Genomic DNA, 19123 nt, shown 5'->3' on the forward strand with positions numbered 1-19123 from the left:
TGGATAAGTCAAAACTTCATGTTATTTTCTAATACGAATTTCATCATGGAATCAATGCAGCACAGACAACTTGAAATTTCAACGGAGTGTTTTGGAAGGATGTGGCTAATGAACGCACAGTACACCAATGGTTTGAGAAGTTCTATTCTGGTGATTTTAATCTTGAGAATGAGGCACGTGGGCTACCTGAGACCAAGGTGGATAATAATGAGCTGAAAGCTGTAGTGGAAGAGAATCCATCTCAACCTATGCATGAATTAGCAGCAAGGTTTGACATTACTATTCCAACAATATTAGACCATTTGAAACAAATGGACAAGGCAAAAAAGCTGGATAGATGGGTTCTGCATGAATTAAACAAGTGTCAGAAGAAAAATCATCTAGAAGCTTGCCTTTCTTTGCTGTCATAACATAAAGCTGAAACATATCTAAGCTGTATTGTTACATGTGATGAAAAATGGATTCATTTTGACAATCACGAGTGTTTGGTACAATGGTTGGATAAAGATGAAGTGCCAAAACACAGTCCAGAACCGAATACTCATCAAGAAAAGCTAATGGTGTCTGTTTGGTGGTCCAGCACTGGTATTATGTGCTACAGCTCCATGAAACCTGGTCAGTCAATTATAGGAAATGTCTACTGCAACAAATTTCACAAAATGATGAGGATACTTGTGATTAGGCATCCAAGATTGGTCAATAGAGACAGGCCAATCCTCTTGCAAGACAATGCTCGGCTACATGTTGCACAAACAATACCGCTCAAACTATAGCAGCTGGACTTGGAGACTCTCTATTATCTACTATATTCACCAGAATTTGTACCAACTGACTACCACTTCTTCTAGGCTTTGGACCATTTCTTGCAAGGAAAAATATTCAGTTCTCAACAAGCTGTTGAAAACACCTTTCACAATTTCATTGCTACTCGCTCTCTGGTCTTCTTTGCTGCTGGCATAAATAAACTACCATTAAGATGGCTAAACTGAGTTAATAGTTTAGGTGCATACTTTGATTAATTGTACTGCTACTTGTTTGAGATATAATAAACTACACTTTTATTTAATGACCTAATATATTCTTGCAACATATACTGTTTTCAACATTATGACTATGTAACAAGAAATTCTTAGTAAATGCATTGAGAACTATGCATAGAAGAGAATAATAGACACTCCAAACACATCATATTCTCCCTTCTTAAATTCTACCAACATCCTGTGGCTTTCCTCAACTCTAATATGCTTATGTCTATAATTTCATAGATCCCTCAGCTGTGATAACTGGGTACAGGTTATCTTTTCTCAGTGTTTGCTTTCTTACCACACATTGAATATATCAGAGTCTTGGAGAATACATGTATACATGAAAATTGGAGGCAAGAAGAGGTTAAAAAAAAAAAGAAATCTATGCTTCAAGGAGAGAAGATTCTTTTAGCTCTCTCTAAATATATTTATCCTTCATGTGGAGAGACACTTTAAAAAATCTTCCTACTAGAATAGCATAAGTAAAAATAAATACAAGGTAAGACACTGCTAGGTTTGAATGTGTCCCCCAAAGTTCATGTGTTGAGAATTGAATCCCCAATGCAACAGTGTTGAGAGGTGGAACCTTTAAAAGATGATTAGATCATGAAGGCTCTGCCCTCATGAATGGATTAATGTCATTATCACAGAAATAGGTTTGTTATCTCAAGAGTGGATTTGTTATAAAAGCAGGTTTGGCCCTCTGTTGCTTACTCTCACCCACTCTCTCGCTGTGTCATGCCTTCCACCGTGTTCTGTCACAGCAAGAAGGCCCTCTCCAGGGGAAGACTCTCAATCTTGGACTTCCAAGCCCCCCAAACCATGAGCCAAACACTCTTCTATTGTTTATAAATTACTCAGTCTGCTAAATTTGACTAGCAATAAATAAATATTCTTCCATAGCAGCACAAAACGAACTAAGACAAGCACAAAATGGACTAAGACCAACACAAAACAGTATATGCTAAGAAACCTAGAAAAAAAAATACTTATTATACAATGGATATAATTGGCTATGTAATGATGGTATATGGATGCATCTTCTCTTTAAAAGAAGATTAATTACAATAAAATAGATGGCTAAAAATGCCATTATAAAGAGTCTCCTACAACATAGACCTGCTCTATTGTGGGCCAAATCCTATTCTTTATGTGCTTGTAGTACATAATATTGTCTTTGTCCTCTAACACCCATGTCATTCAAGGTTTTTATGGATCTGTGTTTTGGCCTGCACAGCATCCATTTTCCACTTTTCTGGCAATAGCGCTCTTAACTTTTTTTAGCAGGCCATCCCCCTTCCCACTCCCCATCCATGTGTTATGAATTAGTCACCTCCCCTTAGCTTCAGGGGTGAACATGTATCCTAGGCCTAGGTCCTACCCAATCAGGGTATCCCACTATTCTAGCCCATGAGTTGGTTTGGTGATAGGTTCGTGACTCATTCAGAGCCACTGAGACTCAATTCTGGAACTTTTGTGAGAACCATTGGGAGAAGTTCTCTTTTTCCTAAATATCAAGTTTGGGCAATCTAAGCCTGACAGTGACAGTGGTCAGACATCAGGTCAACCTGATGCCAAATTTCAGCAGAAAATGGTAGAGCTGAGAGATGATGAGAAAGAGTGAGGGATGGATTCTTGACATTTTTTGAGCTCATGGATTCAATAAGATTGAAGGTCCCTGGCATTTTCAATTGTTAGAGCCAATAAATTCCCTTTTCCCTTAAGCCCATTTAAGTTGAGGCTTCTGTCACTTACAGCCAGAAAAATCCTGACTAATAAAGTGTTTGACAATAGTCACCTGTCTTTAATATAGAACAATATTTTTAAGAAATAAAAAGTAACTCTCTTTCTGATGCTATGAACATCTTAACAAAAGAACTCTTCCAATGTCTCAGAATTAGATCAAAAGAACACTTCTCCTGAACTCATTTAAGGAAATAGTAATGACTCCCATTATTGAGTGCTTACCACGCACGAGACGTGCTCAGTGCTGAACTTAGACATCCCATATTGTGAATGAGAAAACTGAGACCAAGAGCCAGAATTTGAACCCAGTTCTATGTCAGTACAGCGTCCAATGATCCAATGGCCTCAATGATCTCCTGGATATATTTTATGCTGGCATCTATTATTATAAAAATTCATATTATTAATAGAAACATACATAATGGTAAATTTAATGGTAAATTTTTAAAAATTCAGGTCATTCATTCTAAAACATAAGCATAAATATTTAAAAGGATTCATGGTCCTTGTGAATAGTGATATTAATATCAAATACACTCAATCTTCAGCCCTCCCTCTCCTGTTCCTAGCTGTGGCTGCTGCCTTCTCAACATTGCCTTGCTCACTGGTGGACACAGCCCCCTTCATCAGGCACTAAGCCCTACTCATACAAGCCTGTTATAGGGCAGGATATTACAGCACACGAATTTTAGTAACCACAATTCTTGAATTTCTTCAGCCACCTCTGCCTCTGGAAAGTTCTCACTGGTTATCTTGCCCTAGGCCCATATATACCAGCACTCTGAAATCTTTTTCTCATCTCCTTCTCAAGTCCTAAGACTCCCAAGCCTCCTGGGCCTTTAGACTATCCTGAGAAAATAAAAATTCCCAATATTTGAATATGAAGTGCAATTTACACCTGTCTCAGTTTTTCCCCTTCAGAGTAACTCAGGGATTTACCAAAACATCCATGATGTTTTCTTAAACAAAATAATCCTAGTGAGTTTCTACCCTTAGTAATTACAGAAAATAAGAAAAAGCTGGAAAAAAAATTTTTTTTCATTATCTTAATTTCTTTTTGTTGTTGTTGTTGTTGAGATAGAGTCTTGCTCTGCTGCTTTGGCTAGAGTGTAGTGGCATCATCATAGCTCACAGCAACCTCAAACTCCTAGGCTCAAGCAATCCTCCTGCCTCAGCCTCTGGAGTAGCTGGTACTACAGGCATGCAACACCATGCCTGGCTAATTTTTCTATTTTTTGTAGAGATGGGATCTCACTCTTGCTCAGGCTGGTCTTGAACTCACGGGCTCAAGCAATCCTGCCTCAGCCTTCCAGAGCACTAGGATTATAGGTGTGAGCCACAGCACTGGACTTTAATTTCTAACTGTAGTTGCTCAAAAGTAGATAATCTTCAGAGAGTTTCTCTCCACTTTTCACAGTGCCTATTGTAATCCAGAACATATAGTAGGAAGTTAATAAATGATCATTAATGGAGTATCTACCAAACAACCAATTTCCTTTTTTCCCTGATGCTGTTACATAGACTATCTTCAAAAATTTCTCTTTGGGGTATGTAACTTGGAGAACAGCTACACAGAGTTCAACATTGTAACCTGTCTAAAGTTCCAAGAGATTTTAGCTTAGAATCCCATAAAATAGCAGTCCCCAACCTTTTTGGTACCAGGGACCATCTTCATGGAAGACAATTTTCCACAGACTGGGGACTGGGCATTGGGATGATTCAAGCACATTACATTTATTGTACACTTTATTTCTATTATTATTACATTGTAATATATAATGAAATCATTATACAACTTGCCATAGGTTGAGGACCCCTGCCATAGAATGCCGAGAACTTGAGCAAATCCAAACATGGTAAATCCACAGAGACTGGAGGATAAACTTAACCCCATCTTCAATGAACAAGTGCAGGCCATGGATAGATCTTCATTCCCACCATGTCTGAATACATGGTAGGGAGATGGAGGACATCTGAGCATCCATATTTTGTAAAGTTTTCTTTGAAAAGATTCTGATCATCACTGAATTTTCAAATAGAGGTTCAGATGGTGACAAAGAAAGAGATATGTGCAAGTGGCTTTATTTCTGTATGTGGGAAATAGACATGCTGTGTTATCTTCTATCTATTGAAACAGGGCAGTCTAAGGACAAACCAAAATTTGGCTTCTTAGTGCTTTTAGATATCATCGTTAATAATTCATAAATGAGAGAACTTTACCAGACCAAAGAAATTCTTTTTTTTTTTTTTTTTTTGAGGCAGAGTCTTGTGCCCTGTTGCTCCAGCTAGAATGCCGTGGCGTCAGCCTAATTCACAGCAACCTCAAACTCCTGGGCTCAAGCAATCCTCCTGCCTCAGCCTCCTGAGTAGCTAGGACTATGGGCATGCACCACCATGCCCAGCTAATTTTTCTATTTTTTTGTAGAGATGGGGGTCTTGTGCTTGCTCAGGCTGATCTTGAACTCCTCATCTAAAGCGATCCTCTCACCTCAGCCTCCCAGAGTGCCAGGATTACATGCATGAGCCACCATGTCCAGCCTGAAATTCAATATTTTTGTTTGTAACTTACCTTTAAGTTTTTTCAGTGCTTTTAAAATGCAGGCCTACCATAAATTCACTCTGAATAATTATTTTAAATAATGAACTGCATCCCAGTGCTCCGTGATGCAAAGATGGATGGTTGCTCCTGCCCCCAGTCCATGCCTCCCTCACCGCCTCGTTTGGAGGCTTATGGTCAGTGTAGAATAGCTCCTTTAACAAATTGTATTAGATTGTTGACTTGGGGATGTGTACGCTTACATCTGACATCTTTTTATCTTTAAATTATTTTATCTGATGATGAGGAAAGGAAAGAACGAATTTGGCCTGCAGCTTCTCTGTGATGGTGATGGAAATTCAAAATGAACAAAATGATTTTGTCTGCAGTTGATATACCAAGGTGCCTTGCCTCAGAATCTGAAGGAATGACAAATGAAAGACTCCTCTCCCTCCCTGTGACCTTTACAAATCAGAAATGACATTCTTTTCCTGGAGTGGGATGCTTCTGTAAATGTGATTTTACACTTTCTGAAAGCTGTGGTTTCTTGACCTTATAGTATATTTTGGGGAGGTCAGAATCATCTGGGGAAACTTTTTCAAATGCATGTGTACACACACACACACACACACACACACACACACGCTTCTAACTCCCCGGGGCAGAATGCCAAGTCACACTGTCTAGGCATCCTTCAGAAAAATAAGGCCCTTTGAACTCTGACAGAATGCTGGGGGCAATCTCTGCTCTGTATTATAAAGGTAGGTGCTGTGCATGGGGTGGGGTGGGGGTGGGGTTGGTCCCACCAAATCTGTAGGAAGGTGCTGTTTTGCTTTGCTTTCCTCACTTTCTTCCCCACTCTTCTGGGAGACCATCACAGAAAGAACTCTATGGGCTCTCTGTTCAGTTTATTTGACTAGTAACAAAAACCTCTGCTTCATCATTGGTCATGGGAAAGGAGAAGAAAGGAATGACAGTTTAAAGAGATAGTATTTCATAGGGAGGATGACAATCCCAGGGCCAAGGATTTCCATCATGTATTTTTAATTTTTTATTGTTGGCTTTTGAATCCTAAGAAAGTCAGACCTTTTGGGCAAGTAGCTTATCCTCTTTGTGTCCTAGTTTCCTTTCCTTTATTTTTTTTAATTTTATTTTATTTTTTAATTATTTTTAGAGACAAGGATCTTGCTATGTTGCCCATGCTGGTCTCAAACTCCTGACCTCATGAGATCCTCCCGCCTCAGCCTCTCAAAGTGCTGGGATTATAGGTATGAGCCACCGTGCTTGGCCTCCTTTACTTTAAATGGGGATAATAATATAGGTGGTGGTATTATACTGATAATATTGTAGAAAAAGTAGTGCAATAAAAACAAGGTGAAAGGCCGGCACAGTGGCTCATGCCTGTAATCCTAGCACTCTGGGAGGTTAAAGAGGGAGTATTGCTTGAGCTTAGGAGTTCAAGACCAGACTAAACAAGAGTTGAGACCCTATCTCTGCCAAAAAGAAAAAAAATCAGTCGGGCGTTGTGGTAGGTACCTATAGACCCAGCTACTTGGGAGGCTGAGACAGGAGGATTGCTTGAGCCCAGGAGTTTGAGGTTGCAGTGAGCTACGATAATGCCATTGCACTCTACCTAGGGCAACAGAGCGACACTCTGTCTCAACAAAAAGAGACGAGGAAACTGAGCAACCCTCCTCACAAATCCCCACTTTCATACTAAAAAAATTTTTTTAAATATTAAATTAAAAAATAATTAAATTAAAAATAATTAATTAATTAAAAAAATAAAACAACAAGGTGAAAATCACCAGCTGAAATTTTCTGAGTGCTTACTATGGACCAGGCACAGTTTTAAGCAATTGACACATTTGAGCTCATTTAACTCTCACAACATAAAATGAGTGAATACATGTAAGGTGCTCAAAGCAGGGCAGGGCACATGACACACACTCTTTGTTAGCTGTGGTTCTGAAAAACTGCTAAATAATAACCTGCATGATTAAACCCATTCTCTATTCTGATGGGCAGTTAGGTTGCCTCCCCATTTTCATTATTACAAACTGTGCTTCAGTGAACATCATTGTATATTATCTCCTTTGTGCATGTGCAAGAATTTCTCGGGGAAGGGGGCAGGAACATGGGAGGATGCCTAGAAATACTTGGCTGTCATGAATTTAGTCTGTTTCCTTCTTTCTGAAAAAAAAAAAGGTTTAAAAATAAATAAAAGGTCACCATTCCTTCTCTAAACATTGATGTAGATAGTATTTGAATTACAAATGTGCTACACCAAACAGAGTGTAACAGAGGATGATTAACAGTGATTCCCTTTTTAATTTGCCAATTAGAGTTAGAGGATAAATTTTATTAAAAATTGACTATATAGACCAAATGTATTTGGGAAGGTGGTGCTTACAGTTTCTCAGCCTCTGTTTTTTGTTGGTTTTTGTTTGTTGTTACATTGTCGTCGTTATTGTGTTTGTCTGGTTGTGAAGATTGATGTTAATTGCTGGCCTTGTGACCAGATATTGTTTTCCAGTTTAAGATAAAGGACAATACTTGGAGTTTTGTGATACATCTTAAGAATCTTTGCCACGCTTTCTTTGGCAGCACATATATTACTAAAATTGGAACAATACAGAGAAGATTAGCATGGCCCCTGTGCAAGGATGACATGAAAATTCGTGAAGTATTCCATATCTTTAACATCTAGGAAAGTCCTGAATATTTCAAAATTAAACAATTCACTTCTAAAAAAGTCAAGTGTATTTTGAAGAAATGACAAGGGAAAGTAGAAAATAATGAATTGAATGATATTCAGAATAAAAATTCAACATATCAAAATTTGTGGGAAGGAGATAAAACATGCAAAAATGTTAATATATAGATTTAAAAATTTATATTATAGATTTTATAAAAGAATAAATCATAAAACTTTATCTAAACTTATCAAGGAAAAAGAACTTTGAAAAAATTCAACGTTCATTTTTGGTAAAAATCTCAGAACACTAAAAATAAAAGGGACCTCTCTCAACTACATAAAGATGTTAGGAATATTACAGAAGAGCAAATATTTGGAGAGATATATTATGCTATAATACTGGAAAACTCAAATTTGTTAAGATACCGTATTTGTCCAAATACATACAAAGATTTAATGCAATCTCAATAAAAACTCCAGCAAAATTTTTTAGACTTTGCAAGGTGATTCTGAAATTTTGTATTAAAATGCAAATGACCTACAATAGCAACATTTAAAAAATAGTCTTATAATGTTACAAACAAGTAGAACTTAATGTATAAACTTAATGTGTAATTTCAAGATAGTTAAGACTTTAAAGTAATATTATATTGAGTTAATTGATAATTTACTTTTGAATACCTAGACAACACAATTTTAATATACCTGTAATCTCATTTAACACATTGTAATATACTAAATTGATGTATAAGTAACTTTAGGTTATAAAATTCATGTGTTCTTATTTAAAGGAATGTATTAAATGAACATTTTCAGAAACAAAGGCAGTCTTGTGAGCATGCAACAGTTGATCATATTTTAGTTTGCATTTCCCTAGCACCAGTGAAGTGGAAAATCTCTTCATACTGTTCTTTTGTATTTCTTCTTTTTAGTGTCTTCCTGCTCTTTGCCCATATGCAAAGTAAATTAATGGCTTATTTTTAGATAATAATTACTTTTAAGTCTTTAATCAAATATTTTCTCACTTTCCTATTTTAAACACTTACTTTATTTCTTTTTTGCACTTATTACAATTTGCAATTATCTTGTTTACTTACTTATTTGTTACCTTATTTATTACTACTTATTTATTTATTCACTTACTTATTACCAGGGTTCTTATCAGTTTTGTTTGCCATCATATTTTTGACAGCCTGGTTTATAAAAGACAAAATATGTATTAAATTAATAAGTAAATTATAATGTTACAAAATAAAAGCCACTGCTTTGAGACTTATAAACTATAATAGACACTTGAACAACAAAGGGGTTAGGGGCCCTAACCCTCTGCACCGTCAAAAGTCCAAATATAAATTCTGACTCCCCCAAAATGTAACTACTAATACCCTGCTATTGACTGAAAGCCTTACTGATAACATGAACAGTGATTAACATATGTTTTGTGTGTTATATGTATTACATACTGTATTCTTACAATAAAGTAAGCTAGAGAAAAGAAAATGTTATTTAAAAAATCATAAGGAAGAGCTGGGCATGGTAGTACCAACCTGTAACCTCAGCTACTTGGGAGGCTGAGGCAAGAGAATTGTTTGAGCCCAGGCATTCAATGCTGCAGTGAGCTGTTGTTTCACCACTGCACTCCAGCCTGGGCAACTGGGACCCTGCCTCAAAAAAAAAAAAAAAAAAAAAAAAAAAGAAGAAGAGAAAATATATTTACTATTCCTTAAATAGAAGTGGATCATCATGAAAGTCTTCATGCTCGTTGTCTTCATGTTGGCGTAGGAAGAGGGGTGTTGGTCTTATTGTCTCAGGGGTGGCAAAAGCAGAAAAATATCTGCATGTAAGTGGACCCGTGCAGTTCAAACCTGTGTTGCTCAAGGGTCAACTGTATATCAATGGCTTGAAATTAAAGGATGATCGATTATTGTGTTCTGTAAATTAAACTGGAATGAAAATCTGTTGAAAGCCCACATGTCAGTAGTTGAGAGAACCAAGGACATTCTCTGGTTGGGGTTGGGCAAATGTTTAGCTGAGTCCTAGAAGTTTCAAAATGGCAAGGCAAGAAGGCTTCCTCCTTCACTAAGAGCGGCTCCTCACTCATCAGTGTTCTCAAAGATGTCCTGAATAAGCTTTCGTTTGAAGAAAGGGTTTCATTGCTTAAAAACATGAGGTTGGAGCAGCATAGTGGAAATCACTGTTCTAGGGAATTTGCAGCAAGAGGTAGATGAAATGACTTTACATTCTAAGTTACATTTATTTTTCCCTTTAAAAATCAGTGTATTGTAAGTATTGTTTTTTATAGTGTCACAATATAAAATTATTTTGCTTCAATTTTAAAGATTTGAGCAATTAGAATTTTAGAGATAAAAGAAAACATATGGAATGCTTCACAAACTTTCAGTCATTTTTGCTCAGGGGCCATGGTTCCAATTTTAGTATATGTGCTACTGAAGTGAGCACCCTTTTGTGTATATTTTAAGCTAAGGTAGTTAATATTTTTTATTGATTTATAGAAACTTTATATAATATGGATATTAATTTTTGTCTGTTAAATATGTTACGAATTCTTTTCTGTCTAGCTTGTCATTTTATTTATGGTCTCTTTCTTAGTATTGAAATTTTAAATTTTTATGTGGTCAAATGCATGTCTTTTTCTCTGGTTTTGGGTTCTATATTTTATTTTGAATGGTCTTCTTCACCCGAGATTATGAATATATAGTATTCACTATATTTTCTGTTCTGTTCTGTTTTTAACATTTATGTTATATTTGAGACAGGGATGTTAGTATATTTTTCTGTCTGGATGAATAGCCAATGATTTTAATACCATTTATTTAATAGTCCATCTATTTCTTGATTATTTGAAATGTTACCTGTATAAAAATTCTCATTCAAAGATAAGTCTATCTTGAACTTACTGTACTGTTACATTGATACAGTTTGTTGATACTATTTTTCCATACTACTACAGAACTGTTTTAATCATTATAGCTTTATAGCAGGTCCTGTTATCTGACAGGCCAAGTTTCCCTTTCCATTTTTTTTCTCTCTTTGCTAAAATATAAAAAGGAGGCAGCTTTTTTTTTTTTTTTTTTTTTTTTTACTTCGGCATATTATGGGGGTACAGATTCTAAGGTTTCAATAAATGCCCATTTCCCCCCCTCCCCCGAAAAGTCTGAGTCTCCATCATGACCATCCCCCAGATGGTGCACACCTCACTCATAGGAGGCAGCTTTTACCAACAAATTTCTCTTTCATATAAAGTTTTAAGTAAGCTTATCACATTTTTTAAAAACTAGCAAAATGTTGGTTGAGGATTGGAAGGTTATATTGAGTTTATACCTTAACTTGGGAGGATTGAAATCTTTTCATAGTTTATTATTCTATTCCAGAAAAATGCATCTCTCTTCATTTACCAATGTCTTATATCCTTCAAAACAGTTTTTTAGTTTTCTTAGTACAAGTCTACCCATTGATTGTTAGCTCTATTCCTAAATATTTAATACTTTTCTGCTATTGGAAATGAAATATTTTTGCATGTTTACTTTCAAATTGATAATGTTTTTAATTTTTGTACATTGATCTTTTATCCAGACACCTTACTAAACTTTCTTATTCTTCCTCTCCTTCCTTCTTTCCTTCTTTCATTTTTCTTGTTTTGATTAATTCTTCTGACGTTCTATAGTTTCAATTATACACTTTCAAATAAAGTCAGTTTTTTCTCCTCTTAATATTTCCCTTTAACCCAGTTCATTAATTTGAGTAGAACTTCAAGTACAATTTTTTGATATTCATCATGTTAGAGAAAATCTTTGATTTTCTTCTAAGTTAAATGGGAATCTTTTTAATGATTTACATTATGCTTTATTTATTTTTATTTTTATTTATTTAATTTTTTTGAGACAAAATCTCACTGTATTGCCTGGGCTAGAGTGCTGTGGCATCAGCCTAGCTCACAGCAGCCTCAAGCTCCTGGGCTCAAGCAATTCTACTGCATCAGCCTCCCAAATAGCTGGGACTACAGACCTGTGGTACCATGCCTGGCTAATTTTTCTATATATTTTAGTTGGCCAATTAATTTCTTTCTAGTTTTAGTAAAGATGGGGTCTTGGTCTTGCTCAGGCTGGTTTCGAACTCCTGACCTTGAGTGATCCACCCGCCTTGGCATCTACATTATGCTTTAGACTTATTGAAGGTTTCTGTCAGTACCCTCTATAAACTTTATTTCTAATTCTAGTTTATTAAGATGTGTTTAATGTAATGGTTGTTAAATTTCATCAAGTAATTTTTCAGCATCTCTTGACATTATTACAGAGTTTTCTTTATTAGTATGCTAATGTAGTAAATTACAAGGATAAATTTTTCTGGTGACGAACAAATTCAATCAAACTCTAATCATAATGTTCTGTTATAGTAATATGCTGCTGGATCGAATTTACAAATATTTTAATTAGAATATCTGTATGTATAGTCATAACTGAGACAGCCTCAATGTTGGATTGCTAGTCTACCTTTCTGATTCTATTTGGTTATTTGTTTGGGTACTATACTTGGTCTGGTTTTTGATATCAAAGTTATATTCATCTCGTAGAATGCATTAGAAATATTTCGTTTTTATGCCCTAGGATGGTTTAAATAGCTTAAAAATTGTCAAGACTTTTAGAGATCATTTCTATAGTTCATTACTAGAGAAGTTTTTCTGAATGTGTAGGATACCAAAAACCATGAGGAGGAGGCACAGCGTTCTCTCCTGAGCATGAAGCCGGCTCTTGGTTTTGCTTCACTGCAACTGCCAGTTGCCCTTGATGATCATTCTTCTCTCCCTTTATGGGGGAGTAAGAGGGAGAGGACGCAGTCTGAGTGGTTCCTTAAAAAAAAAATTGTCAATTACTTAAAGGTCTAAAAGAAGTTCATTAAAGCTATTTGGGTTTGGTGTCTTTTTTAGAGGCAGATCTCTGTGTTGTTTATCTATTGCAGTGTAAGAAATCATCCCAAAACTCAATGGCCTAAAATAACAATAACCTTTTTTTATCTCACTGATTCGATGGGTTAGGATTTGGGGAGCAGCTCAGCAAGGTGGTTCTGGCTTGAAGTTTCTCATGAGATTTCAGTAAGATACTGTCTGGGACTGCAGCCATTAGATGGCTTTATTGGGACTAGAGGATCAAAATATCTTGCTAACATGACCAGTAAGTTGGTGCTGGCTATTGGCCAGGAGTCTCTATTCCTCTTTCCCTGGGCCTGTCCAGAGGACTGCGTCATGTCCTCACAGCATGGTGGCTGGCTTCCTCCAAAATAAGCAGTTAGAAAGAGCAAGATATGGCTGGGCACCGTGGCTCATGCCTGTAATCTTAGCACTCTGGGAGGCTGAGGTTGGAGGATGGCTTGAGCTCAGAAGTTCAAGAAAGAGCAAAATAGATGATGCAATGCTTTTTAGTGACTTAGCCTCGGAAGTCACACACTGTCACTTTTGTCTTACTCTATTGGTGACACTGGGCCAGCCCTAATTCATCCCTGATTCAGTGAGGGAACTACACAAAGGCATGCTAGCTACTAGGAGGCAAGGATTTTTTTCTGAGAGTATCTTATAGGCTGGACCCCGTAAGTTTTCAGTGCCTTTCCAACTATTTGATGATTATTGCTCTAGTCAAGTTCTTCTTCTTGAATCAATTAAGTATTTTATAGTCTTCAAGAAATTCACCCTATCATATAGTTAAATCATCTGTAAATTTTGAGTCAAAAATTATATTTTTCTTGAGGGTTATAAAAAAAATTCTCCCCTATTGTTTTCTAGAACTTTTGTGGTTTAATTCTAATTAAAAACCTCCCCCAAATTTAAATATTTGATTTAATTGGCCTGTATTTTTTTGTCCAGTATTAAATATACATCCAACTTTATTTTTTTTTATTGGTGACTATCCAGTTGTTTCAATACCATTAAGTGAATAATCAATCTTTCTACCACTGATTTGAGATTATCACCCTTATTATATAAGTTTCCATAAGTACTTGGGACTATTTCTAGGCTTCATATTGTATGCCTAGTACAATATTAAATAACAGTAAGCATGGGACTCCAGCAGAAAAGCTTTTAGTTTTTCTTAATAGATTATGTTGACATTTGGTCTGAGATAGATACAATAAGGAATTATTCACCTAGTCTTCTTTTATTGAGAGTTTCTTTGCTTTATTATCTAGGATAGTTGTTACATTTTGTCATATGCCTTTTCAGCATCCATGGAGGTGATCAGGTGATAGACAATAAATATTAGATTTTCTAGAGTTGAACCATCCATATTTCATGGGGGGAAAATCTATCACGGTCATAAGTTGCCACTGAATTCTGCTTGTTAGTACTTTATTTAGTATTGATATTAATTGAAAGACTGTTCTATGGCTTTATCTTTTGTAGTCTTTGTCAGGTATGTATTTCATATCATCTTCATAAAAATAATTTGGAAGCTTTCCTTCTCTTTCTAGGCCCCAGAATAGTTTAAATGTGAGAAATAAAAATAAAATCCTAAACTCCTAACTAATTGAATGAACCCCCTCTTGGCCAAGGGGACCTCAGAGAAATCTTAAAACTGAGTTCCCAGCAGCCATGACAGGACGGGAGGTCAGAAGTCTCATTACATCCCCTTCCTCATTAACTGCCATTAGGCTTTTTTCCCTATGGGTTGGAGGGAAATCAGCCCTTTGGAAGGACTTGCTCTTCTGCTGATTTCAAGGGCTGCCTAATACTGCCCTTTTTTCAGACAATAGAGTGGTTCTGGCCAGTCTGTAGAGAATGTGCAGTGAGGGTTTTCATGTCCCCTGCTTTACCTTTTGATGTCAGAGAGTCAAAAACTCCACCCTGGGATCATGCTAATGCTGACATTTTTTGAACAGGGGGTCCATGAAGCTGCATGAAGCTCAATTGTGCATGCACATGTTTTTTGCTCTCATAAATATTCATGACTCCTCCTATAACTTGTTAAATATGTATATTCAGACACCCTCCTCAGCATAAATTCCTGTTCTTTCACCATTCCCTCCAAGTGCTTGCTCTGGGCTTCTGCCCAATCTATGCTTCCCAGCCTTTGAGATTGCTACCTGCAGGTTACAGCCCCTTATGAGAAATAAAGCTTTCATTTCCAAATTTAAGAACCTCATCATTCTTCAGCTGACAAATGACATTGGAATTATCTGCTTTTTAAAGATTTTGATAGCATTCCCCTGTGCGTAATCTGGTTCTGATACTTTCCTTGGGAGGGAACTGTTATATTTGGTCTCTTTCCCCTCCTTCCTACCTTCCCGCCCCCATCCTTTTCTGGAATACAGCTCCTAAAACCATAGGAATCACTGAAGTGATGTGTCTTTTTGCATCTCAAGGAGATGACTGGCGGATGGAGGCTCTTGGATAGTCTCAGAATGGGGGCTGTTTGCCAGGAGAACCAACAATATGGTTAGAGGGTTGGACTTTCAGCCCCACCCCCAACCCACCCCAACTTCTGGGAGGGGAGAGGGACTGCAGATTGACTTAATCACCAAGGGCCAATGATTTAATCAATCATGCATATGTAATTTTCAACAGATAAGAACCCAAACTCTGTAAAATAATATAAAAAGGTTTATTCTGAGCTGAATATGTGCAACCATGGCCCAGAGACCCCCGCCCAAGAAGCCTTGAGCAAGCCTCACTGTGGTTGGGTTACAGTTTGGTTTTATATATTTCAGGGAGACAAGAATTACACATAAAGTCATAAATCAATACATGGAAGGTGTACATTGGTTTGGCCCAAAAAGGTGGAATATCTTGAAACAGGGGGATTACAGGTTGTAGGTGGGTTTAAAGATTCTTTGATTTGTAATTGGTTAAAGAAATGAAGCTCTGTCTAAGGGCTTGGAATGGTTTAAGTTAAGATTAAGAAGTCTGTTAATCAGAGACAAGTCTCCTGTGATCTGTTAAGTAAATTGAGGACCTGCAGGTGTGGTTTAAGCTTTGCCTGGCATAGCCTTAGGCCTGTTAATGAGTTACAAATGACATCTCCAAGAAGGGAAGGGGGCATGACAAGGCATGTCTGACCTCCCTTCTCGTGGCCGGCAACTCAGCTTTGTGGTGTTTCTGGGGTCCCCTTGGCCAAGAGGGGATTCATTCAGCTGGCTGAGGGGCTTAAGGTTTTATGTTAGTTCACATAATGAAGCCTCCATAAAGGAGAAAATTCAGAAAGCTTCCAAGTTGCCGAACAGGTTGAGGTGCTGGGAGGGTGGTGCCTGGAGAAGGCACAGAGAAGCTCCATGTCCTGTCCTCCATACCTGGCCCTATGTACCACTTTTATGTGGCTGTCCCTGAATTGAATCCTTTCATGGCAAACTGTAATCCAGTAAGCAAACTGTTTTCCTGAGTTCTTAGAGCTGTTCTAGCAAATTATTAAAACCGAAGGAGGATTGTAGGAACTTCCAATTAATAGGTGATCGGTCAGAAGGACAGGTGATAACCTGGACTTGCGATTGGCATCTGAAATGGGGGGGGTGCTGAGCCCTTCATCTGCGGCGTTTTGGCTAACCGCAAGTAGACAGTATCAGAATTGATTTGAATTGTAGGACTCTTAGTTGGTGCCCCAAGAGTTGGAGCCTTGGTTACTGTGGGGAAAAACCCACACATTTGATGTCGGAAGTGAAGTGGTGTGAGTGGTGAGAGTAAAGTATAGAGGAAACAGGAGTTTTCCTTTCAGATGAAAAGCAATGCAGCTGGACATCAAAAACAAGTGATGGCTTGACAGCATGTTCCAGAAATTGGGGACTGCCCACACTTTCATCAACATCTACAAAGTCATCCCAATGCTAATCTGGAAAGGCAGAATCAAGCAGAAGCAGCTAATGTGAATTTTCCAGCATGAGAAGAAAACGATAATATAAAAGCTATCCAATGGAAATTTCCTATGTTTCCAAAGAAAACAATGAACATTCCTACTTTATTTTAATTTAAAACTATTCTTAGAAACAGCTGGCAACCTGCCTTCCTGGCCTAAATTTACTGTATTATAAAACTTTAAACCAGCCACAGAAATTAGCATGAATCATAGACAAGGCAAAGAAGAAATCAGGTTAGACTTGCTGTAGGCGAGAATTTGACTAAAAAAGAAAAATAATGATTGTTGAATTTTTTTCATTTTCAGTTTGCTACTGCTGCATAAGTATGATATATCCTTTCATTGTCATCATTTGATGATGCATATTGAGTCACAAATAAAACAATGCTTTTTTAAACCATCATTGAAAGTATACTAGCTTTGGAAATTAAAAAGTTAAGGAAGGCATTTGCTTCAGACAAGGTAAAAAAATACATGTAAAGCCTGGTAAATTAATTTAGTATTACCTATTGTGTAAATTTTATTTAATCTCTTCATCTTATTCTTAGCCTAGGTTATAGATCATGGTAATAGAAGCACATTTTAAAATGTTTAAATGATTAATTTCTTGCTAAAGGACAATTGGCTCAAAATTAAGTATAATCTTATAGTAATTTATTTTCAAAATGATATAATTTTTGGCAAAATTACATTGTAAGTATATATTCAGCAGAAAATATTGTTTCAGGATCCCATGGGTAGAATTTATAAAATATAATTTATTGTTTCATCTTATATTTCAAATTAATATTACCAATGTAGAGATCCTTATATAGCAGCATAAGAACCATACAATGCTAATTTTAAGTACTATGTAAGGAACTAGGCATACCTATTTGAAATGGAGGAATTAAGTCAGTGGGCCACAGGTTAGATACCAGTATTAAATAATGTTATTTGTTCAATTCTGAAATTTTGAAATTTTGGCCAAGCTACTTGTCACTGACATCATTGCTAATTAGAATTAGTCATTTATGCTTCAGATCCTTCCTGTTATGGCTTTGAATTCTACCTAAGGAAGACATCAAGCCCAAGAATCCCAAGTTTTGTTGTGGATCTACTAAGCTAAAAGTATGTGTGTATATTAACTTTCCCTATATTCATGGAACAAAATTAACTGAGTTCACAAATAAAATTGTATCACATTATACTTAAAAACCTTCCAGGAAATTTTTTTATGATTTGGCCCCAACCTATACTCTATTCTCACTCCTGATACTCTCTTTTGTACATCTTATTCGACTTTTTTTTATGCCAACATGAAATGTTCCATCATGTCTCAACTGTCTTTTTTTTCTTTGTCTTTTTATTTTTGTTTTTTTGAGACAGAGTCTCACTCTGTTGCCCAGCCTGGAGTGCAGTGGCATGATCATAGCTCATAGTAACCTTGAACTCCTGGGCTTATAAGATTCTCCTGCCTCAGCCTTCTTAGTAGCTGGGAATATAGGAGTGTACCACCACACCCAGCTGATATTTTAAGTTTTTTTGTAGAGACAGGAACTTGCTATGTTGCATAGGCTAGTCTCAAGTGATCCTCCCACCTCAGCCTTCCAATTTGCTGGGATTATAGCAATTAGCCACTGTGCCCAGCCTTCAACTGTTTTTCTTTTGCCCTGAATACTCTCTTCCCTTTCTCAATGTAATAAACTACTTTCATCCCTCAAGACCTAGCTCAAATCTTAATACCTATAACTGTGGTCCCCAACTCCTGGGACCATGGCCTGGTCCCAGTCTGTGGCCTGTTAGGAAAACAGGGCCAAGCATCACAGCCTGAGCTCTGCCTACCCCACCCCCCAGCCACCCCTCCCCCAAGTCATATCTTCCATCAAACTGGTCCCTGGTGCCAAAAATGTTGGAGACCACTGAAGAAGTCTTCTTGACCCCAGTTAATTGACTTCCACATTTTTCTTCCCATAGTTCAGCATTTAACTGTATGTTTCTCTCACTAGACCAGGAGTCTTTCCCAGGAGAGAGTGAGCTTCTTGAAAGCAATGGCAATGTCTTATTCATCTTTATATTCCTGTCCCTGTCCCTGTTCCTTCCTATTACTGCCTAGCTCAATGCCTGGCATGGTCCCTTGTTAATGGATGGGTCAATGCTAAAGCAACATGATCCCTGGTTGCTCCAAAGTGCAATCTAAGGAAGAGGACATTAGTCTGGTTAGGCAAGAAGGAAACAAACCTGTACCATTGAAACAAAAGCCTACACACAATTTATATAATTTAAA

At 37.0% G+C, this 19123-nt stretch overlaps 2 non-coding genes across 2 annotated transcripts; both read left to right on the forward strand.

The window, feature by feature from the left end:
• The first annotated feature begins 7902 nt into the window (after positions 1-7902).
• On the forward strand, positions 7903-8008 carry LOC142873520 (U6 spliceosomal RNA). Its single transcript, XR_012921540.1, has one exon. It is a non-coding gene; the product is annotated as a U6 spliceosomal RNA (small nuclear RNA).
• A 4644-nt stretch (positions 8009-12652) lies between these two features.
• LOC142873473 (small nucleolar RNA U3) lies at positions 12653-12870 on the forward strand. Its single transcript, XR_012921508.1, has one exon. It is a non-coding gene; the product is annotated as a small nucleolar RNA U3 (small nucleolar RNA).
• The last annotated feature ends 6253 nt before the right edge of the window (positions 12871-19123 follow it).

This window comes from Microcebus murinus, chromosome 10 (assembly GCF_040939455.1).
Source record: "Microcebus murinus isolate Inina chromosome 10, M.murinus_Inina_mat1.0, whole genome shotgun sequence".
Lineage (NCBI taxonomy): Eukaryota > Metazoa > Chordata > Mammalia > Primates > Cheirogaleidae > Microcebus > Microcebus murinus.